This window comes from Beta vulgaris, chromosome 5 (genome assembly GCF_026745355.1).
Source record: "Beta vulgaris subsp. vulgaris cultivar EL10 chromosome 5, EL10.2, whole genome shotgun sequence".
Taxonomy (NCBI): domain Eukaryota; kingdom Viridiplantae; phylum Streptophyta; class Magnoliopsida; order Caryophyllales; family Amaranthaceae; genus Beta; species Beta vulgaris.
Window position 1 is genome coordinate 23,189,174 of NC_079206.1, and position 25,379 is coordinate 23,214,552.

Sequence of the window (25,379 nt, forward strand, 5' to 3'; positions counted from 1 at the left end):
AATACTCTCTATTCTAGGGTCAAGACCAACCCTTGAGCGGCCGGGAATGTTCGATGAAGAAGACGAATTCATTTTTTCTTAAAAAATGTGAAAGTACAAGATAAGAAGTAAACATAGGAAAAGGATACCTGTTGAAAGTGCTCGGACGGATGGAAAGGACGAGCTGGACGAAACCTTGGACGAGTTGAAAACACTTAGCAAGATTTTGGACGAACACTCTTTCTCTCTCTAAAGTTAAGTAAAAATGGGGCAAAGTCTCTCTCTCTGTAGAAAATCTCTCAAAGATATAAAAGTGATTTCAGAAACGACAAAGGGACATATTTATAGAGGGGTGAAAAAGACCTCCCCTCCTTATAAAAATAATTGTTACATGCCAAAACCCTTGAAGGTTGACCTGATGAGACCGGCTAAATGGCGTCCTTTTTATCTTGAAAAAAGACAGTTCTCGTCGGTTAAAAGAGGATACCAACTGTCTTGGCGCCGAAATGGTAAACTCCTCTTTTAAGGGGCAAATGTTGTAGCCTAAAAATCAGCGGCTATAAATGTGACACATGGCCCCATCACAGCCCTACAAGTGGCACTTTTCTACTGTGGTAAAGTACATGGATCATAAGCTTGTATGGACTAGAGTACACTTTTCTGAAGAAAGGTGTACTAAAACCCTTCTTATGGCCTAAACTGTACTTAGGCCTAGTAAACACAAAGAGCATCTTTGTGTAAAAGGGTGATTTGTACTCTCCAATCAGTGATCGCCATGCCAGGTGTCATAACATTATTTCTTAGCCAATCAGATGCTCCCAAATTAGGGTGACATTAAAGTACATCAGTCATTTCAGACACTATAAATAGTCCTTGAAATCAGGGGAAAGGTACGTTTTTCAGAGCATAGTACTGTTATTCTACCATAAATACTCTCTCTCTTTACTTTTTCTCTCTAAAAGTTCCTTCATACTCCTAATACCTGACTTAAGCTTCGGAGGGGGAGATACCGCCCAAACCTCCAAGGTGGGTCCCTTTTTGCAGGTCTGAAGGCGGAGCTCAAGTTCGGGATTTGAGTTTTGACATTGTTGCACAAGTCTCCTATTTTAAAACATACTGTTGGGGATAGTAGTATTTACTTACGAGTCTAGCACTACGTAACAGGTCTTTTTTGTTTTCACTCTCTACATCTTTCTTCTCTAAAAATTATCTAGGAGTTCGTAAATTGAGAAGTGTAGTGAGTAATATGAAACGGAGGAAGTATTTAAGTAACTGAATTATGGTAATGTTCCACTTCAACAGTAAAATATTCATTTTCATAATTGAGTTCAGGTAATGTTTTACTCCAATAGTAAGATGTTCGATTTCGTAAGTAACCTCTTTTAATGTTCTATTTCAAAATTAAAAATGTTCGTTTTCTTAAATAAATTCCTGTAATGTTCTATTTCAACGGTATAATATTCGTTTTTGTTCTCATAAATGTTCTACTTTGCGTAATGGGAGCATAATCCACGGATTATAATAATTGATGAGACCTTTGTCCCTACATAATTCTAGGGGATTGAGTTAACATTCCATAATATTTTCCATCATTTGAAAATTTGAACCTACATGATACTCCATTTCTTTTTTTTTTCTTTTATCGTTCTCACTTAGAATCTTGACACTATTCATACTAAGTGAGAATTTTCTCAATTTTTTTCAATTTATAAGAAAAAATATAGTCATGTGGAATCTTGTTTGATTCGTCTCAATGATTACATTATTAATATTCAATCGTTATAATTTTCACTAATATATGATGAAAGATATTTAATTTCAAATATGTACATTGGGAGATGTGTACAGGAAAGTGAGAAAGATAAAAAAACAGAGGGAGTACCAATTTTACCTACGTGGTAATATGAGAGAATTTACGTTGAAACTCAATCATAAACCTATCATAGCTCTCCCATTATTTTTTCAATGAATACACTTGCTTTATGGGAGTTCAAGTTTATAAACTTGATTAGTAGTACTTCCTTTGTTTTTCTAAATGTCACACTTTGACTTTTGTACTATTTACATTCTCTATTTTGACGGTATTTTTTTTTACAAATGTATAAATATAAAAGTTATCCTATCAAATGTCATTGGAATTATCTTAATGAATATTTACAAAATATCAATTGTGGATAGATTTTATCTATACATTATTGAAGCTATTAATGGTCAAAGTTGTCCGCTGACAAGCTTAAAAGTCAAACTATTCCACTTATGTAGCAATAGATGAAGCATTACCTAATCCGCCCCTAAACCCCACAAATCATATTTTAGTTCGCTCGTTCTGAAACGCGATTCGGTTGCACACCAAATCGGTGGGGAACATGAACTAAATCGATAAAATTGGTATTCAAAATCAAGAGGAGCGAGGGAATGAGAGAAATTGTTAGGGTTTTGAAAAAAAAAACTAGATCCGAAAATTAGGCATTAAATTAAGAAGGAGAATGACACTTTGGGGCTTCATGCTTAATTTGAACTGAGCAAAGAAAATGAAGGAGAGCCATAGAAGAAGAGGAAAGAATTGAAGATAAATAAGCGTCATAATTAATCTGAGCTGAAGCTTCATGGTCGACTTTTGAGTTGTGTGCTTTTTTTATAATCAGAAAAAGGGAGGACAAAGAGAGGGTATTAGTGAGAGAAAGATGTGTTTAATTTTATTATGTTAGTGATGGGGTTGGTCAAGGGTGAAGTACACGAGTTGTTTTTATGTTTAAATAAAATAATAGTGGGTGGTAACGATAGACCGAGAAGTGACTTTTATTTTAGATTAATTAATAAAAGTGAGACTGCTTTTTAAAGATGAACAATAGACTCTTTTCTAAAGAGCTAACCCTTTTAGTTTTCTTCTCTTTCCTATGTAGTGCTAGTTTCAAAAATTAGAAGCTAAATTCGAATGGTTTCATTCGAAATCATTTTATATTAAAAAAATGACTTTAATAAATCAATATACTAAAAAATATATTATCACGTATTATGTCAATAAAATCCGTAAAAAAAAAAAAACCTCCCGCGATCCAAGTTCTCTTGACTAGCGAATGGCATTCACGTACCCATTTAACGAATTAGGTAACATTGGCGGAAAGTATATAAATGACATATTAGCTTAGATATTGTTAGATCATCTAAAATATACTACTATAGTATATGTTTTCACTATGCTATTGCATACATATTAATTTACATAAACTATCTAAAACAAACAAGTTTACATTACAAATTCTATAAATCTAATGTTTTGAAACAAGTACGACAAATAAGATAGTAACTCCCAAAATGAAACAAGTCTAAAGATATAAAATTGATAAGCTTGTAGCAAAGAATGAAAAGGGTATATTAAATTTTTAAGTTGAATTTAATGCATGGCATTGTTGAGAAAGGTGTGGAAGCAGACTCCGGGAGTGAAGATTGAGCATTGTAGTAGAGTCTATAACAGAGTGGCGGATGTGTTAGCCAAACATGGAAGGATTACGGATTGTAAAGTAATGTAGCTAGAATGTTTCCCCCATCCCTAGTTATTGTATGGATATATATGTAACAGATTGTAATGAAATTAATAAAGCAGCTGTAGATACACCACAAGCTACCGTACATTCTGTTGTACCTTAGATATTCTGTTATAACAGAATTAGTTATTACAAGCACGTGTATAATTCATTACATATAAATATACTGTAATATCCTCATTGAAACTCATTAAGAAATATTAAACACATTACAATCTTCTCTCTATTCTCTCTCTGTACTCTTGTTATATGGATTTTTAATCTTCTTTACCTACAAACCATGAATGATAACATGGTATCGAGCCACATTCCGCAAATTTTGCTCGCCATTTTTGTGCCTAAAATCTAGGTGTTGTTTTTATTGCTAAGTTTTTTTCTTTGTAGAACTGGAGAAATTTTAATTTCTTAGTAGATTCAGGAACTATTCTGAAATGATCATGATAGCTTGATTGATGTTTTTCTTCAATTGACTGATGAAATATTAAAGAAAATTGTTGTTGAAATTCTCAGAAGTTGTGAATTGAGAATTGTATGTTTTATGCTGGAAATTTGATGTTCTTGCTATGAATGTTGCTAGAGATTTAATTAAAATGTGTAGATTGAGTGAAATCTTGAATTTGTGTTGGTTAAGATTAGTGAATTGAGTGAAATCTTGAATTTGTAATTGATTAAAATTGGTGATGAAATTTTGACTGAAATTGAAAATTTCTTAGTGAAAACATGTCTGAAAATTCTCCTACACCTGAACCTACTACTATCTTAGGAAGTGAGTATTACATACATCCTGCTGATTCCTCCAATACTAAACTGGTAAATGATTTATTTGCTGAAAGCAATTATAGTGATTATTGGAAGCGTTCAATGATGCTTGTGTTATCCTCTAGGAATAAACTTTGTTTTGTGGATGGATATCTAAAGGAACTTGTTGTGACTGATATTAATTACGAGGCTTGGCATAGGTGTAATGATCTGGTAATTGTCTGGCTATTGTTTTCTTTAGAAAAACAAGTAGCAAAGAGTATTTGGTATTACAAAAAGGCTACAGATCTATGGAAAGATCTGGAGGATAGATCTGAACAAGCATCAGGTGCTCAACTGTTTTCTTTACAGTAGCAAATATCTGAGATGCAACAAGGATAAATGTTTGTTTAATCATTTTTTTTTTCTGCTATTAAGGTTTTTGGGATGAGTTAGATGATTTAGATCCTTTGCCTATATGCACATGTGCTAATTACACTCGTACTATTACCAAGAAAATGTTAAATTCACAGCAAGACTAGAGGTTAATGGTGTTCTTAATGAAACTCAATGAAGAATATAATCAAGCAAGAACCAACATTCTTATGATGCAACCTTTACCCAATTTAAGTATAACCTATAGACTTTTGGTTCAAGATGAGAGGCATTAAGAAGTGAGTGGTATAGTTAACCAACATGTTGCAATGGCATTTGTTGCCTATGACTGAAGGAGATATGATAAAGGAAAGGTTGCATATCCTAACAACAACAAACAAGCATAATCTCTTACTAGTAACAAGATACCTTATGTTTGGTTAGGTGACTATTGCAAAACTCCTGGGCATGGCATTGAGCATTACTACAAGTTGCATGGTTTGCCTCCTCACTTGGGTGGTTAGACAAGTGGTCAACCAACATGGTTCAATTTGCACCAGAAGAAGTTCATACACAAACTAAGACTAATAAATTGTCTGTAGAACAATACAACCAACTCATGTCCTTGCTTAACAAACAAAATGCTGCCGAATAACCAGTATATCATCCTACCTCAAGTGGAAATGCTTTCATGGCAGGTAATTCTGTATCATGAGCAATATAGGTGTGACTTGGGTCCTTGACAGTGGTGCAACTGACCACATTTGTCATGACCTAAGCTTATTTGAGAGTTATAAAAATATTGATAATGTTGATGACGTTATAACAGTCCCTGATGGTAGGAAAATACAAATTATGCATAAAGGAATAGTTCATCTCAATTCTGACACAAAATTATAAGATGTGTTACATATTCCCCACTTCCAATTTGATTTGATTTCTATCCCTAAATTGTGCCAAGATATGAATGCTTCTGTAAACTTTACATCTACTTCATGTGTTATCCAGGGACCTTCTTTGATCCAACCAATGGTTCTTGGTAACTTGAAGCATATATATTATTGCATCAATTTCTCTCAAACTTCCAGCTCTTCATTACATGCTGCCAGTACTCCTAGTCACATTGCTTCTGCTTTTGTTAATGTTTTTAGTCATAAATGTATATATGAAGCCAAACTTTGGCATTTAAGATTAGGACATCTACCATTTCATTCCTTGAAATATGCTCAACCTAGTCTTAATCTAGATGATGTTTCTTCTTATATCTGTCAAGTTTGCCCTGCTGCTAGACAAACTAGACTACCATTCACACAAAGTTCAATAAAAATTCTTTGAATTTTCCAATTGATTCATGTGGACTTGTGGGGGTCCTAATAAGACACTTCTACTTACAGCAATTGCAAATTTTTTGTCTCAATTGTAGATGATTTTTCCAGGGCACTTGGGTCTTTATGCTTAAAAATGAATTTGATGTTGTTCAAATTATGGAAAACTTCTTTGCATATATTCACACTCAATTTCATTGTGTTGTTGAATGCATGAGGTCTAACAATGCCAAGGAACTGTGTGAAGGCGAGATGCTACAATTTTTGCTATAAGAGTTTCTACATCAGAAGAGTTGTACAAAAACTCCACAACATAATGGTATTGTAGAGAGAAAACACACGCACCTTCTAAAAGTTATCAGGGCCTTATTTTTTCAATCCCATGTACCTACTGCTTATTGGGGAGAGTGTATACTATGTGTTGTCCATCTGATTAACAGACTCCTTCTCAAACTTCTCAACTACACTTTTCCATATGAAAAACTTCATTCTTCCACTCCCTCTCTTGATCACCTTAGGGTGTTTGGCTGCCTTTATTTTGTATCTACCATCAAACAAGGTATAATCAAGTTTGACCCTAGGTCTGAGCCTTACACGTTTGTTGGCTATCCCTCACACCAGAAAGCTTATAAATTGTTACATTTTCACACCAAAAAGATCATCATCTCAAATGATGTGATTTTTCATGAAAATTACTTCCCCTTTCATTTTTCTCTGTCTCACTCACCACATACACCTATATTTATTCCTTTCACACCACACCTTCTCCATTTCTTTATTGATGATAAACCTGATGTGTCTAACACTACTCTCTCTACTACTTCTAATGACTCTTCTGTTTCAATCATTTCTCTGCCTTCTTCTTACCCTACTGCATCTTCACTTAATTTATCTCTATCTCTTGATGTTTCATCATCATTCACTCACCCTACTCCACCTAATTTATCTACTTCTAATGAAGTTTCATCCTCCCATAACATCCCGACTCCACATTCTTCTCCTAGAAGGTCCACTAGACCCACTAAAATACCTCCTCATCTACAAGGTTATACTTTCTCCTGCCTAATACTTATCTGTTAACATGTCTTCCTATTGGTGCAACCTTGTTCAATTTTCTTCTCTTTCCACTTCACATCATGCTCTCATTTCCCATATTTCTTCTCTCACTTAACCAACACTAGTGGAAAAAACTCCATGTGCTACTTGTCAAGTGCTTGGGTTGAACAATCAACCCAAGCACTTGTAAAATTTTAATATCAAAAATTCACAAGTGCTTCGGTTGATAAGTCCACCGGAGCACTTGTGAATAAGTGCTCCGGTTATTCAACCCAAGCACATGCACACGATTGTTGGATCTCGCGCACTACACTTATGTTTATATTTTGAAGGACACGCTAATAATTAACACATGAATCAATTAATTTTTTGAAGGACGCGCTACACTTGTTCTATCAATTAATTATTTTGGAACCGGCCTCCTCCTTGAAACTAACTCCTCTCCATTTCTTCGCTCATCAGAACCCTCCTTCCTAACTCCTCTCTACTTCTTCGCCTCATCTCTGTACTTCGCTCATCAGTTCAATTGCACTGAAATCTGCTGCCTCACTCAAAATTCTCTGCCGCCTTCTTCAATTACAAAAGAAAAAACCCAGAAGCCTCACTTGAAATCGGGAAATCTGCTGCCTCACTGAAGTCGCTGCTGGGGCCCCGTTAATCTGCCGCACTAAACTCTCGAGGTTTCTCTCTCTTCCTTGTTGTAATTTGAGTCATCAATTCGCTAATTTTGCGGTGGTTTTAGTGGTTGTTTGAGCACAAATTCTAGCAAATTTTTTGTAAATTGTTTGAGTGACATGAATTATTGATGGGAATTTTTTGTGTTTGATGTTGTTGGATTGAGTTGATTATTGTGAGGTTTATGATGGAGTAATTCAAGTTTATACACTAATTATTGTTAATCATGAAATAAATAACAATAAAGTACTAACAACTCCCTATGAAAGAAGTTTATTCACTATCAGGCACTTATCTGCAAGAAATTGGAATAAATATGAGCAAGTGCTATGGCATGTCATGTGGTCCATTGCACTTGAAATATTTCATGTAAATACAAATATATGATTGATGATGAACTATTCATTCGTAAGATTTTTATGTCAATCAGTGATGATATAATGATATCAGAACTATATGCTTAATTATTGGTTGCTTGCATAAGCAAATGTATTATTAAACTTTTTGATGTTTTCTTCGCTAAAGATGTGCAAAATTATAAGAGGGTTATTTTTGTATTGAAGAAAGAAAAAAGTGCTAGTGACAGGAAAGTGGTAAATGGTAATACTGAAATAATACTCTATTATTAGAAATAAGTTAGAATGGACATTTCATAATTGAAAGGAATCTGCTTATCTAGTGAAAGTTGCTTCTGTACTTCTAATATGTAATTACTTATCTAACATAAGCAGAGTTGAGATGAGAATTATGAATTATCAAAGAATTTTTATTCGGAGATGAAGCTAGCAAGATGTAATATCTCCTTCTGGACCACTTTTTTTAATTATTTGGAGATAAACTGGCCATATTTCAAATTTTTAATCATTAAGAATGCTTTAAGAATACGGATTGAATTTTATTCAAATTTTTTTTTGTTATGCAAAAAATTAACGTATCATCATAATCATATGCCTAGATACCCATCCAAGACTTACTCATTAGGAATAAGTCTTGGATAGTCCCTATTTTGGGACTGTTCTTGGACGTTTGATCTCACTTAGGTGGTAAATGTATATTTTCTTTTCGTTTCTATGGAAATCACGGCTACTCATTTCCCTAATCTGTTATCCAAGTATATATGTAGATAAGTAACTACCTACATTGTATACTCGGAGAACTGTAGGGAAATGCTGCCGCAATTTTCATAGATTGAGAAGCTAACATACATTTACTAGTGGGATTAGACGTTCAAGGATGGGTTAGGTTGGAGTGATAAGGACCTCTAGAAGACATGCATATATTCATGCTATATTTTTTTTTTGAATTTGTATGTTTAATGCTTGAATGGTTGACAATGTGTTATTGCATGTGATTAATTAGTCATAAGAGGTCTGTTTGGATGACGAGATATCATTCGTGGATGTATGGTAACGTTGATTCGTCAGAATTTGTGGATGGAGTACTGGAATTTTGTGATTCTGCCTTAGAACATCAAGCTAGGACGGGAGAATTAGGATTTTATTGTCCTTGTGTCAAGTGTGGCAATGTGTCCAAAGTGAGTGATATGATTTGCTTAGGGAGCATGTACTTCGTCATGGGTTTAGGCCGGAATACCATGTATGGATTTGGCATGGTGAGGAGGGAGTATATGAAGGGAATTCTCGTGCAAATGATGTCCATGAACAAGAAGACGTGACTCATGCATGCGAAGAAATGGAGAATGATAATGAGCACGAGGATGATGAGGATCATGTGGATGAGATGATGGAGGGTGTCGAAGATGAGTTAGGGAAAAATTCTCATGTTTTTGAGTCTTTGACAGAGGCAGCTCAAAAGCCATTGTATCCTGGTTGTAAAAAGTTCACCAAACTGTCTGTCGTGTTGACACTTTTCAACATTAAATCCAAGGGAAATTGGACCGACATTAGTTTCACTTCCCTGTTAGAAGTGTTAAGTGAGATGTTTCCCGATGGCAACGAACTTCTAAAGTCGACCTATTATGCTAGAAAGCTCATGGTGTCTCTTGGCTTAGAGTATAAGAAGATACATGCTTGTCTGAATGACTGTGTGCTATATAGGAATGAATATGACAATTTGGATAAGTGTCCACAGTGCGAGATGTCATGATATAAGCGTGAAGGATATGAAGATAAGAAAGGGCCCCAGCTAAGGTATGTGGTATCTTCCAATAATTCTAGATTCAAGCGCTTATTTTCCATAAAGAAAGATGCAAAAAATTTGAGATGGCATGCAGATAGAAGGAAGAAAGATGGTTGTTGAAACATCCGGCGGATTCTCCTGAGTGGAATAGTATTAATAGGTTGCATAAGCCATTTGGGGATGAAGATCGTAATTTGAGGCTTGGGCTATGTACAAATGGAATGAATCCGTTCAGAAGTTTGAGCTCTTTACATAGTACATGGCCAGTACTTTTAGTTATATATAACTTGCCTCCTTGGTTGTGCATGAAACGCAAGTACATGATGTTATCACTTTTAATCTCTGGTCCTAAACAACCTGGAAATAACATAGATGTCTACCTTGCACCGCTTGTCGATGATTTGAGAAAGCTATGGGATGAAGGGTTTCTGTTTTTGATGCTCATACTAATGAGATGTTCACATTGCGTGCAATGCTTTTCTGCACCATTAACGATTTCCCTGCGTACGGAACTTATCCGGATATAAGAATAAAGGAAAGAAAGCATGTCCAATATGTATCGATGACATGGAATCCACATGGATTCCTAAGTGCAAACATGTGTACATGCCTATCGAAAGTTTCTACGACTGCACCACCCTTTTCGTAAGAAGAAGAATGCATTTGATGGGAAAGTTGAAGAGAGAGTAGCTCATAGAGCGTTGACTGGTGAAGAGGTTTATGAGCAAGTTAAGGGTGTTGAAACGATCTTTGGTAAAACAATGCAAAAGGATACAGGGTTATGGAAAAAGGAGGCTGTCTTGTGGACACTTCCATTCTGGAAAGATCTCCGGGTCAGACATTGTCTCGACGTCATGCATATAGAAAAAAATGTATGTGATGCCATTCTTGCGACACTTATGAATATTCCTGGTAAGACGAAGGATACCAAGGCCTCACGGTTGTACTTAGAAAAGATAGGAGTTCGGCCAGAACTGTGGCCTCAGAATAGGGAAGGTAGGAAGAGGAAGAAATATGAAGAAATAAATCTTAATGAAGGCAATAAGAGGAAGAAATCTAAAGAAGAAAGAAACCTGAACAAGGTTAAGGATAAAGAGAAAAAAATTAAGGTCGATGATAGGAATTATTTGCCTCCAGCTTGCTATACGTTATCCAAGGAAGAGAAGCGGATTTTTTGCGAGTCTTTGTATGACATCAAAGCTCCATCGGGATACTCATCTAACATGAAAAGATTTGTATCCTTAAATGGCGAGTTGAAGTTAGGGCTCATGAAATCTCATGATTGTCATTCATGATGCAAGTATTTTTACCGATTGCCCTTCGTGGAATACTGCCAAAACATGTGCGGTATGCTATAACTGAACTATGCTCATTTTTCAACACTATATGTAGCAAAGTGCTTGATCCGACAAGACTTGATGCTCTTCAAGCTGATGTTGTAGAGACTCTTTGCAAGTTTGAAATGTATTTTCCACCTGCATTTTTTGACATAATGGTTCATCTTATCGTCCATCTATTCGCGAAATCAAGTTGGTGGTCCTGTGTTTTTGAGGTGGTGTTATCCTTTTGAAAGACGAATGGGTAATTTACAAGACAAAGTGAGGAACCCTGCACAACCTGAAGCTAGTATCATTCAAGGCACCGTGGGCGACGAAGTTGGTATTTTGTAGCTGAGTATTTGGCTAGTGCACAACCTATCGGACTTCCTACATCTCGCCATGATGGAAGACTTGGAGGCCAGGGTACGATTGGCTCAAAATTAGTCACCTCCTAGAGATAAGCGCTTACAAGCACACCTGTATGTGTTGCATCACATTGCAGAAGTACATCCGTATTTGGGTGAGCATATGGAGGTGCTACGGGCTGAAAATCCTTCTAAAGGGGATGAGCATTGATGCAATTGCACAATAAGACATTTATTGATTGGTTTCATGATCGAGTAATATGTCAACAACAAGATGATGTATCTGAAGCTATTAAGTGGTATGCATTTGGTCCTCATGAAGCTGAGGGTTATGATGTAAATGGATTTACATTTTGGACTGAAGGTCGAGATCAAAAGTCCTCATTAGTGCAAAATAGTGGTGTTTCTGTTTTGCCATCATCTACATTTTATGCGAGCGCTAAGGATCAGAATTGGTGGATGCCAAATTGTTATACTATGAGCGAATTCAAGAAATATGGGAGCTTAACTATTCTTGTTTCAAGGTTGGTCTCTTCTATTGCAAGTGGTTAGGTAATAATCGGCGTTGTGCAAGAAATGATGACCCTTGTGGATTCACTCTTGTAGACTTGGGTCATTTGCGTGAAAATGACGAGCCATTTATACTTGCAATACATGCTAAGCAAGTATTTTATGTAACAGACCCTGCTGATCCTAAGTGGTCTATTGTTGTACCGGGAAAAAGAAGTATCCTTGGCATTGGTGATGTTGATGATGAGGAAGAGTATGATGCTTTTGAGGACATCCCACCCTTCATCAATCCCAAAATCGATATAATTCCAGATGTCGACCCTTCAGAATGATGTCTTAGAATGTATTATGTATACAAGTTCGTGAATACGTCTTCTATTACTTGATACGAGGCATATTATTGTGGTTCCTATTATCAAATTATCTATTCTCTATCTTGGAATCTCTCTAAGTTAGTTTGACGTTTTCATATGATATTTTATATAATGAGTAATGTGGAGATTTAATATACTTTGAATTTGAAAACTAACTAATGTAGCCTTCTCGATTTTGCAGCCTTGTTGAGCAGCACAAGAAGTCTTTATTGGTTGAAAAAGGCTTGTCTGCTCCTCACTTTGTTTTTGCAGCACAAGAAGGTATTCTGACTCTCGCAATCACCTATTATAAAGTCTTTATTGGTTGAAAAAGGTTTATGTTCCAGTCATTTTTGAGCTTACCTGTGATTGCAGTAGTGTGATAGTGTCCCTTGTCTCCTAGTTGTAGCATGTCTACAATATTTGCAATTGCTATTATCTTTTTACTAATTGTATTCTCTTTTCATTTTTTACATTTGTGTCACTTCATTGTTGTTGTGTTTCTGAGTTCTGACAGCTTGTCTTTATCTATTCAAATGCAGGGGCTTCTCTAATATCGAGATTCGCCCTGAGTCACAGCATAATCCTGGACACCAGTCTGATTTTGCTGAGGTTTTGATCTTTGTTTTCTCAGTTTTTTGCATTTCTGTGATGATTTTGGAGGAATTTGGATTTTGGTAATTGCAAGTTTTTTACTTGTAGTTTCTGTAGTTGTGTGTAGTATTGTGAGTGTTGTAGTTGTTTGCTTGTTATTTGAGTTCAGTGGAAGATGTTTGATTGATTTGTTGAGGAATTATTGTGTGAATTTGAGGCATAAATGCATATTTTTCTTTTTGATAAAATTATTGCTCAACCAGACCAGACTAGACTGATTCACTTGCAGTTTGGTCTGCTAGGACAGGAATTGTACAAGAACTAGCAGTGTCACAGTGTGGATCAGGCGGCCAAATCATCCTTAATACTATTATCATATAGAGTGGCAATGGAAACATTTTTGAAAACACACCTGCACCTAAATTAGAGTATGATAGAGAAATGCCTTCCACCCACTATCTTGTTCGGATTCTCCGAGTAAGGCTGTACAAATTTAAGACTAGACAAGAGCTTGTATTTCAGCGTCTTTCTGGCGTACAGTGGTTTAGTTTGCCAAGAACAAGAGGATGTTCATGGCATATGAAAATGTATGAGCTAAATAGATAATCTGTAAACACTTTGTGCACTGGGCACTAACACAATTAGAAAACAGTTCTACAGTAGAAGATTGAGCACAAGACCACTTGACTAATTCGTCAAGGCAATCCCTCCCTGCCCTGCACTTTCCACACTCACTGCACACTCCCTCCCGAACTTGATGTATCCTCAGAATAGTACTGGACATTGTAAGGGCATGACTGAGTAGAACTTTACAGTTTGCTTGCTGTGTGCATAGCCGATGGCTGCAAGTCAGAAGCTTACTGGTGTTTGAGTCATCTGGGCTGTACTAATTGAGATTCTTATCCTGCATAATAGATGCCCCATAGACCAAGGAGCATGTTAGTCTTGGACAAACACTTAAGCAACTACAAGAGGAGGGTGAATTGTAGTTGGAGAGATTTTCTCACTTTTTGCGGATATAAAAGAATAAGAACTAATTGCACGAATAAAGAAAGAACTAGGAACAAGATATTTTTACAAGGAAAACTTCCTAGGCCCAATAGGAAGAAAAACCTTGACCGTTAGGGATTTTGACTCTATTCTCTTCAATTACTTTTAGGCCAAAAGACTCTCTTTTGTACAACTTAAACTTGGACCAACTCTGTTCCTCTAGGAACTTGTTCCCAGTCAGCCTGTTCCCCCTAAACAGTTGACTTCTCCCTTGACTTCACTCGAAGTCTTTTCTCTTTCTCTCTTCTCTTTCTCTTTCTCTCTTTCTCTCAAGAATGATTACAGATTTTGATTCTCTCAACCCAATCTATAATACATCAATGTCTAAGAAGAAGAAAACCGAGCAAACTTTCACTAAGAATATTACATGAAAATTCTGAAAGTTTTCCTAAAATATCATTACAAACATCTATTTTTAGAGACCTATTTACTTGATTTCTTCTCCACGAACTTCTCCATGTTCATCTCCATGAACACACGTCCTCTTAGCCACTTCTCCATTTTGTCCGTTGTAATCTATCCGTTGGCAGTTGAGTTTGTTGGGCTTCCACGATCTTCTCCATGATCTCAGCCACTTCTCCATTATCACATGCCTAAAATATAGTTAGGTTGTTATGGTTCCTAAATTCTAGGAACTACCTCAACGTTCACTTGGTTGGCCCTGTTGCTTAGGTTAATGATTTGCGGCTCCATATTTCTAGGAAAATATCAATGCTGCGCATACATTTCACTAAACAAGATATTATGGGATCTTCATATATTTCATTAGTTATCACCATAATATAAATCGGATAACACAAGTAAATAATAAATAATTTTAAACTTGATTAAATACTTTATCAAACCTTCATAAAATATGTACCATTTTATTTGTGAACCTTAAGAACATTTATCCGTATTGAAACTAGACAAATAAAATAAATAAAACAAAAACAAACTAGAGAACTAGAACTAAGACATAAACATGTTACTTCTAACAAGGAACCTAAAAACCGAAATAAACTAATAAAACATTAATTATATGTGATTATCAAAAGAGTGAAATAACAATATTGGATTTTTTAACTACAATAATACAAACTTTTGTCCATTTTCTCGCAATAATACAAACTTTTGTTTATTTTTTAATAATATAAACTTTACATCAAAATTCTCTCAGTAGGTCAAGTTGACTTGTAATCGGTAAAAAAGAGTCAAAAAAAATTTACAAAATGATCTTTCTTCTTTCTTCCTCATACCCCAACCCCCCACCCACCTGAACCACCTCGCTTGTTACCTCCTACAACAAGTTAAAAACCGGTGTTGCCTTACTGGAGGAATTTTGATCAAAAGTTTGTATTATTAAAAAATAATCAAAAGTTTGTATTATTGCGAGAGAACGGGCAAAAGTTTGTATTATTCTTGTTAAAAAATCCTAACAATATTCCCCCTTTTTGATTATGACAATTAATTAATTTTTTTTTAAGGTTTTTAGTTTTTGAAAAGCATCTAAGAAAGAAGAAAATAAACTACACAAACTAACCTAGTGTAAACAACTTTACAGACTGGGAACAGAAACAACATAGGTAGGAACAAAGACAAGCAGAATATAAAAGGAACTATGATAAAATTTTGTTTTTGTGTACACACTTTATCTCTTCCCCCTTTGTCATTATCAAAACCAAATGTTGTACCTGCAGCACTAGAGAGTCAACAGTCTAGGCACCAAGCAAGTTGCTCAAACAGATATCTCATAATATTAGCCATCCAAACCACAAGCATAATAGGCAAGCAGAAAGAAGTTTTAGGGGCAAAAATCAATCAATATGCAGAGTAGAAAAATGAAGAAAGCAAAGAAAATATTAAAGGAACTTCATATGTCTCAGAACATAAAAAGTAAATCCAAAAGAGTGTTCAATAATTACAGCCCAAAAAAAAATTGTTCAACGTAGCCAAAGATAAGAGAAGTTAGGATTTGGTTCGTTTGAAGAGAGAGGAGACCACCGAATCTATCTTGGAAAGCACACCATCCACCTTGTTCCTGATCCCAGTATCAGTATTCTTGAGTGCAAGTAGTTGATCCTGCTGCTGAGAGTCGAGAACATGAACAGTAGCTTCAATTGCATTGATCTTGATGTGTAGGAGGGTCAAAGAATCCTGAATCTCCCGGAGCATCTTGTTAAGTCCAGTTGTAGAAAGTAAAGGGAAATCCACGGCAGTAGAAGGAACATGATCAGAATCTAGGTGAATAAAGACAGTTTCACCTTGATCCTGTTCCATCTGGAACTTGGACCCAGCTAACCTTTGGCTTTTTCTGACAGACCCACTGGCAACCCCTTCTTCATCTAACTTTCTTTTACTCCCTACCTCAACCTTAACTGGAGTTTCTTCTCTCTCACACTCTAGCTTCCCATTTACCAACCTCAAACTTAGTCTTGATAAAGTTTATTTTGGAAGATAATTTTCGGGCTCAAGAGAAAAGGAGGGGCTGGAAGGGAGTTTAACCTTGCATTGTTTGAATACATAGGACAAAAGATTACCATAACCCACTTTGGTGTTGCGGGTAATGCAATGAGAGAGATGGGCTATAATCAGTGAGGGAAGATTGATTTTGATGTTTTCAGCAAGGCAATACATAATGGAAAGATCCATTAAGCTTGTCTGGGTTCTTTTGGAAGAGCGAGGTAAAATAAAACACCAAACCAACTAAAACAGCAGCTTATGAAATGGAGACAACTCCTTTTGATCTAAAGATAAAGCATTAGTATGGCCGTTAAAGAAGGCAAGAATTTTGGCATTATTCACTCCATTTATATTTAACTTAGCCCTTCCCTTAATGTAATCCTTATAACCCTCATTCGGAATATCAAGCCAGTCCCCAAGTTTCTTCTCAGTGATTGTAACAACTGACCCATTAACAAGCGACACACACACCCTCTGTTATTGAAAACCCAGAACAAAATTCTTTCATCTCCTTTTCATAAAGACCCTCATCTATGCTAACAATTTTCAACCACTTCTGAAATTTTAAAATTTTCAACAACTCATTCCACTTATACTAACAATTTTCAACCACTTCTGAAATTTTAAAATTTTCAACAACTCATTCCACTTATACTTTTTGCACCATGCAATGTCTACACAAAAACCCACAAGAAATTGCGAAGATTTTATTTTCTTACCTCTTTTTGTAGGTACAACAAGTTCTTGTTCTTGTTCGCTTTCAATTTCATGATCATCATCTTCCTTTTCCGGGGAGAGAGAAATTGGTGAAGAAGATGCCGTTTTTGACCCAGAAGAATCTGCGTCATTCTTGGAGGATCTTGAGACTTTCTTCTTCAGGAGATGGTGGTTTCTCTTTCGGTAATTTTGCATGTGCATCAGAGGTTTGAGTTTTGGAAGACATGTTAACAGAGATTTTGTGAGGTTGAAGATGAGAATTAGGAGAGAGAGAGAGAGACTTGAATTGATGTGTGAGAAATAGTGAAGGGTCAGTGATTTGATGTGTTAGGTTTATAAAGATTGATAAGTGCGCAAAATAATATATTTATCTCCCCTTATTTTATTATTATAAGTGTGTTTATATAATTATTTAATACATTTTATATATTTTTAATACTATTAGATATAATCTCTATGTTTTTATTTATTGCTAATTTACTTAATTATAATGTTTTGTTTCATGATGAATCTTGGTCCAAAGAATGAAGAAAGAGTCAAAGCCCAATTCCCCATCTTCAAAATCAGCCCAAAGAAAGGAAAGAAAGAAAGAGAAAAGAAAAAAAAAACAAAAGAATAAGAGAAGGAATACGTGAAATAAACAAAAGAAGAAATAGAAGAAGAAGAAACAGAAACAGAGGAACGCATCCTCTTCCTCTACGGTCTTCTCTTCGACGCACCAACACCACCCCTCCACATCATCTCCTCCTTCAAAACCGCTTCTTTCCACCACCCTTTTCCACCATCACAAAACTTGCATCAATCCACCATAAGATGAAGCCCAGCAGTGCAAGTGGCGCCGCAAACCGACTACGAAGGGCGGTTTCTAGGGCGAAAACTTGGAGCCCAATCCTTCTTCAATTGGTCCGAAAACACTTATTTGGGCGGCGAAAATGGGTATAAATACCCCATTAAGGGCCAAAAATCAGATTATGCAAGAAATTCCACAGAAACGTGAGTGAAAAATCAGAGAAAAATTACGTGAGGCTTCGAGGCTAAGTGTGGGGGTGCGCGAGTTCGACGGAAGATAGCCTTGGGTTGGAGTCCTAGCACACAACCGGGGAGGGTGAAGTTCAAGCTCGATTGTAGGTGCGAAATCCGAATTTCGAAGGCGAATTTCCGCGCTTTACATAAGTCTTCTTTCTTTCTCTTGCACTTTCATATTGTTTGAAGTTTCTTGATTATAATTTCTAAATTTCATAGTATGTATGAATTATATTAGTCTAATTATGTTGGATTGTAATGTTGAATTTGTTAGTTTGTTTCGAAAAGTAGATTGTGAATTCAATTGGATTATGTTGTGAATTATGTTGTTGGATTTATATTGATTTAAAAGTGTGGATGATATGGTTTGAATTGAAGTTGGATTGGAATATTTGGAACGAGTTTGAATCATATGGATTGAAGTATGTTTGGATTGTGGTGTTGAATATGGAGTGGAATTCAAGATTGTTGATCTTAGGTACATGAGTTATATTTGTGTGTATGTTTTAGATTTCAATGTTATGCTTAATTTGCTATCTTATTAGGTATAAAATTGAGATTATTGCTAGTTATGTGATTTAGCCTAGTCTAATTGTATAACAACAAGTGGCAACTAGTTTAATTTAGGCCTGCAAAGATGGTTGTAAGTTCAACTAGAATATAACTTGGACTAGTTCTTTAAACATAAAGATATGTTATGTTTGAATTAACTAGGGATTAATGATGTACTTCCGTTCTATAATGCTTCTAGTTTAATCGTCGGAAGTTGCGAAATACTTGTGGTGATTAGATTGTTTAGAATCGATATTCGGCCTAGTTCAATGTTGATTAAAAGTATGGAAGTATAGGGGGTTTGGCTACTTGAATTCCTACAGTTAATCTATCTAATCAATCTTGGATTCATGAAATTCGAAAGTATAATCGAGTTCAGGAAATGATTAATCTCTGAAAATATTATGAGCGTAAAGCGGAATTACTTGTCATCACTTGTATATATAAGATAGATTTATCTTTAGTAGTTTGTAAATTCATAAAAACGTCTTGTAAACCCCCCAAAACAACGTGAATATGTATATATTAGTAAATAACATGTATATAATAGTTAAGTACTCTTAATTAGTTGAACTTGGATTTTAGGATTATATAAACCTCTCCGTGGGATCGACCCTTATTTATCGATGTACTAAACTTAGATAATATTAATGTGGATAAAATAAGGTTTTAATTTATACGCATAACGACACGTACCAAATTTTGGCGCCGTTGCCGGGGAGGTAGTGCTTATTTTTGTCTTAAAATTCTATGTTTAACTAATTTATTGTATATGTTTCTTAATTTTGTTTGTTTGTTTTGTGATACATGTATCAAGTATTTGAAGTAGTATTTAATTTTCTTTTATGTTATAAAGAAGTAGGCTAAAACTAAAATTAGAGGTTCCTAGATTGTGATTATTAATGAGCATGTTGATGATCTTTAGTTAGTGGGCGTAAATTGCTATTGTTAAGACAACTAGGTGCTTGGATGTTAATTCGATTATTCATTAAGTTAAAAGCTTCATTTTTATTAAAGAAATTTATGTGGATGTGTATGCTAATTCTTACATGTATATGTAGTGCAAAAATTAAGAATTTTATGATCTCTTGTATTGAAATATGGACATGACATCTGAAACTTCAACTGAACTTTAATGAATAAAATCATGTCATCAGAGGAATGCTATAAAATTGAAATTGGTGCAAGTACTAGAGGAATTAAGTTTAATTTAATTGCATCCATGGAAGTGATTTACAACAAATGAACTTAATAAGTTGGATTATGTGCTTAAAAAGTGAAATATGGAATTACTTTGGTAGATATGTTATTGAAATTATTTAAGAAAAGAGAAGCTAAAGAAGATATGTTAAGTTGTATGATTAATGATTACATTCTGAAAAGAATATATATCCTTAGCTTAGTAATACCACAAATAATCTACAAATAACTTGAATTACTTCATGATTTTTAATTTTCTATTCTCAGGTGCATGCACACACGTCGACAAAAGGAAGCATTGTTGTTTGATCCTGAAATCGAACGGACAGCAAGGAGAACAAGGAAAGAGTTCTTAGAAAAACAGCGAGAAGATCGCCTTTACATTGAGAAACTGTTCGAAGAAGAAATGGCGGAAAGAACTTTAAAGGAGTTAGCTGCACCGAAGCTGGATGATGAACCGTTAGGCATCGTTTTTCCAACATTGGAAAAACCATTGAAGTTAAATTCAGGTTTTCTCAATCTTCTTCCTAAATTTCATGGTCATGGAGGTGAGGACCCTAATCGATTCTTAAAAGAATTTCTTGTTGTTTGCTCTTCCATGAAACCTGAAGGGATTAGCCCTGATCATGTTAAAATTCATGCTTTCCCATTCTCTTTATTTGATGTAGCTAAAGATTGGTTATATTCTCTTCCTCCTGGATCAATTACTACTTGGGATGCATTACAAAAAGCTTTTCTAGAAAATTCTTTCCCGCAAGTAGAATTGGGTCGATAAGGAAGGAAATATGTGGTATAAGACAGTATCCTAGCGAGTCACTTTATGAATATTGGGAACGATTTAAAGACTATGTGCTTCATGTCCTCAACATCAGATAAGTGACCAATTATTAATTCAATATTTCTATGAGGGTTTATTGCCGAATGATAGAGGAATGATAGATGCTGCAAGTGGTGGGGCTTTAGTAAATAAAACACCTACTGAAGCTAAAAATTTAATTTCTAGCATGGCACAGAATACACAACAGTTTAGTACTAGAAATGATGTTAGAAGACTAAATGAGCTTGATGTTACTTCTGTTCATAATCAATTAAAAGAAAATGCTCAACAAATTGCCAATTTAACTACAATAGTGTCTAAAATTGTTGGTCATGAGTCAAAAGCAAAAGTTTGTGGTATATGTGCTGATGTGTCCCATAATACCGATACATGTCCAACGTTGCATAATGAAGATGTAAATGCTTTAGGAGGATTCATAGGTCAACCGCAAAGAAAATATGATCCTTTTTCATCGACTTATAATGAAGGTTGGCGAGACCATCCTAATTTGAGATATGGACCTAGACCACCATTTCAACAATATAATCCCAGGCCATATTCTCATATTAATCCCCAACAACAATCCCAGTCTTCAAACACGTCTTTAGAAGATCTTGTTAAACAACTAACTGATCAAATAGGACCAGTCCATTCACAAGGGGTTAGTTATCAAAAGAAGACTGATTCTCATTTACAACATCTAGACACCCAAATAGGTCAAATCTGTACCTCATTAAGTAATTTGGAAACTCAAATCTCTGGAAAATTACCTTCTCAACCCCTCCCTAATCCTCAGGAGAATGCAAAAGCTGTTACACTTAGGAGCGGGAAAAACTAAAGGACCCTAAAGCTAAAAACAGAGAAATTGAAGACGAACTAGAGGTGAGACCTAAGAATGGGTTGACTGAAGATGAAATTAATGAAACAATCTTAGAAAATCAAGAGAGGTTAAAAGAAAAAGAAGTTGAAGATAAGGAGAGTCTAACTACAAACTCTAAATCTAATTTAGATCTTTCTAAATGTAAAGATGTGCCTCCTTTTCCTTCTAGGTTTTCTAAACCTAGGAAAGATATTCTTGATAATGAAATCCTAGAAACTTTTAGAAAAGTTGAAGTTAATATACCTCTTCTTGATGCTATTAAACAAGTGCCTAGGTATGCTAAATTTCTAAAAGAACTGTGCACTCATAAAAGGCAACTTCGGGGCTCTGAAATGGTAAACATGGGTGAGAATATATATGCTGTGATTGAAAAGAAACTCCCACCTAAGTGTAAAGATCCTGGAATGTTCTCCATTCCATGTAAAATTGGTAATTGTAGATTTGAAAGATGTATGCTCGACTTAGGTGCTTCTATTAATGTTATGCCCAAATCTGTTTATGACTCTTTGAATATAGGCCCACTGTCTAAAACCGATGTTGTAGTACAATTGGCTGATAGATCTAATGCATACCCTATTGGAGTTTTAGAAGATGTATTAGTGCAAGTTAATGAGTTAGTTTTTCCTGCTGATTTCTATGTGCTAGATATGGATGCTAATTCTGACCTCTCTAATGTACCTTTATTATTAGGGAGACCATTCTTAAAGACTTCTAAAACTAAAATAGATGTACATGAGGGTAATTTAACTATGGAATTTGATGGTGAAATGATTAGATTTATTATTTTCGATGCGATGAGATACCCTAGTGACATCCATAATTTGTGTGCCATTGATACTATTGATGTGATTGATAATATTGCACAAAATTTATTTGATCAAGGTCAATTATTTGGTGATTTACTTAGATATGTAGTTGATGAAATTGTTGCGTTGATTAATGATGGTGAACGAGTTAATAACATTGAAACTCGAATAGTTGATTGTTCTTTTGCTGAAAAACAAAGTTTAAATGTCCCATTATCTACCACAAGATTAGTTCCGTCAATTGTTAAAGCACCTGAATTAGAACTGAAACCACTTCCTTTGAATCTAAAATATGCTTATCTTGGTGATAATGAGACGCTACCTGTTATTATTTCTAGTTCATTAATTCCATCCCAGGAACAAAATTGCTAAAAGTACTTAAAGAACACAGAGAGGCTATTGGATGGACGCTAGCTGATATAAAAGGAATTAGCCCAACTATGTGTATGCATAGAATTTTCTTAGAAAATAATGCTAAACCTGTTCGAGAAGCTCAACGTAGACTAAATCCTTTGATGATGGAAGTTGTAAAGAAAGAGATTCTAAAATGGTTAGATGCAGGAGTAATTTACCCAATTTCTGATTCTAAATGGGTAAGTCCGATTCATGTGGTGCCTAAAAAGTCTGGAATAACAGTAGTTGAAAATAAATCAGGAGATTTTGTCCCAACTAGAATATCTAATGGATGGAGAGTGTGTATTGACTATAGAAAGTTAAATCAATCAACTAGAAAAGATCACTTTCCTTTACCTTTTATTGATCAAATGCTAGAAAAATTGGCTGGACAATCTTTCTTTTGTTTTCTTGATGGTTATTCTGGTTATACACAAGTTCCCATTGCTCCTGAAGACCAAGATAAAACCACATTTACGTGTCCGTTTGGAACATTTGCTTTTAGACGAATGCCTTTTGGTTTATGTAATGCTCCAGGTACTTTCCAAAGATGTATGATGAGTATATTTTCTGATTTAATTGAGCAAGATATGGAAGTATTTATGGATGATTTTACGGTATTCGGTGATTCATTTGATAAGTGCTTAAATAGTTTGTCTCTTGTTCTAAAAAGATGTGTTGAAACAAACCTTGTCTTGAACTTTGAAAAGTGTCATTTTATGGTTGAACAAGGTGTTGTTCTAGGACATATTGTTAGTGCTAAAGGACTAGAAGTTGACAAATCTAAAATAGAAGTTATTAGCTCTTTACCATATCCTACTTGTGTACGTGAAATTCGCTCATTTTTAGGACATGCTGGATTTTATAGGCGTTTTATTAAAGACTTTTCAAAAATTGCATCTCCTTTATGCGCTTTACTTGCTAAAGAAGCTAACTTCGACTTCAATGATAATTGTAAAAAAGCTTTTGATGAACTTAAAGAAAAATTAACCACTGCCCCTGTTATTAGACCTCCTGATTGGTCTTTACCATTTGAAATTATGTGTGATGCGAGTGATAAAGCAATTGGTGCTGTTTTAGGACAAAAGAAGGATAAAGGACCTTATGTAATTCATTATGCTTCAAAATCACTCGATTCTGCCCAATGTAACTACACTGTAACTGAAAAAGAAATGTATGCAGTTGTTTTCGCATTAGAAAAATTTAGGACATATTTACTTGGCACTCACGTTATTGTTTATTCTGACCATTCTGCTCTTAAGTATTTATTGAAAAAGAAAGAATCTAAGCCTAGACTTCTTAGATGGATGCTCCTTCTACAAGAATTTGATTTAGAAATTAGAGATAAAAAAGGTGCTGAGAATCATGTTGCTGACCATCTAAGTAGAATAGTCCCTAGAGAGGATTGGCCTATGGTAAGTGAATTTTTTCCTGATGAGCAATTATTGTCTTTGTATCAAGTTGAAACTCCGTGGTATGCTGACATTGTTAATTACTTAGTTACAAGGACATTTCCATCTACTTTAACTAAAGCTCAAAAGGCAAAAAATAATCTGATTCTAAATATTATATATGGGATGACCCACACCTTTGGAAAGCATGTTCCGACCAAGTTATAAGACGATGTGTAGATAAATCTGAATTCACCTCTATTCTAAACTTTTGTCATGGTCTTGAAAGTGGAGGGCACTTTGGTCCTCAAAGAACTGCACGTAAAGTCTTAACATCTGGTTTTTATTGGCCTACATTATTTAAAGATGCTTATGAATTTTGTAAATCTTGTGAACAATGTCAAAAGACTGGAAACTTAACTAGAAGAAGCGAAATGCCACAAACAGGTATCTTAATATGTGAAATATTTGACGTTTGGGGTATTGACTTTATGGGACGTTCCCATCATCTTTTGGCAATCTTTATATCATTCTTGCTGTTGATTATGTGTCTAAATGGATAGAAGCAAGTGCAACTAGAGCTGATGATGCTAAAACTGTGATTAATTTTATCAAAGATAATATATTTTCTAGATTTGGAATTCCTAAAGCAATTATTAGTGATAGAGGCACTCATTTTGTTAACAAGACACTTGGTGCATTATTTGAAAAATATCATGTTACACATAGACTTTCTACTGCATATCATCCACAATCAAACGGACAAGCTGAAGTTTCAAACAGAGAAATTAAATCTATTTTGGAAAAAATGGTAAATCCTAATAAAAAAGATTGGAGTTTAAGGTTGAATGATGCATTATGGTCTTATAGAACAGCATTTAAAACTCCGATAGGGATGTCTCCTTATAGATTAATATTTGGTAAAGCCTGTCATTTGCCGGTAGAAATAGAACATAAGTCATATTGGGCAGTAAAACAGTGTAACTTAGATTATGATAAAGCTGGAAAAGAAAGAAAGTTACAGTTGCAAGAACTCGAAGAATTAAGGTTAGAAGCATATGAAAATGCTAAGATTTACAAAGAAAAGACTAAAGCCTTTCATGATAAACAGTTAGCTAGGAAAACATTTCATATT

General features: G+C 35.0%; 1 pseudogene; it reads left to right on the forward strand.

Annotated features, from left to right (window-relative positions):
* Nucleotides 1–11,726: 11,726 nt before the first annotated feature.
* Nucleotides 11,727–24,492, forward strand: LOC125497819 (uncharacterized; annotated as a pseudogene).
* Nucleotides 24,493–25,379: the final 887 nt, after the last annotated feature.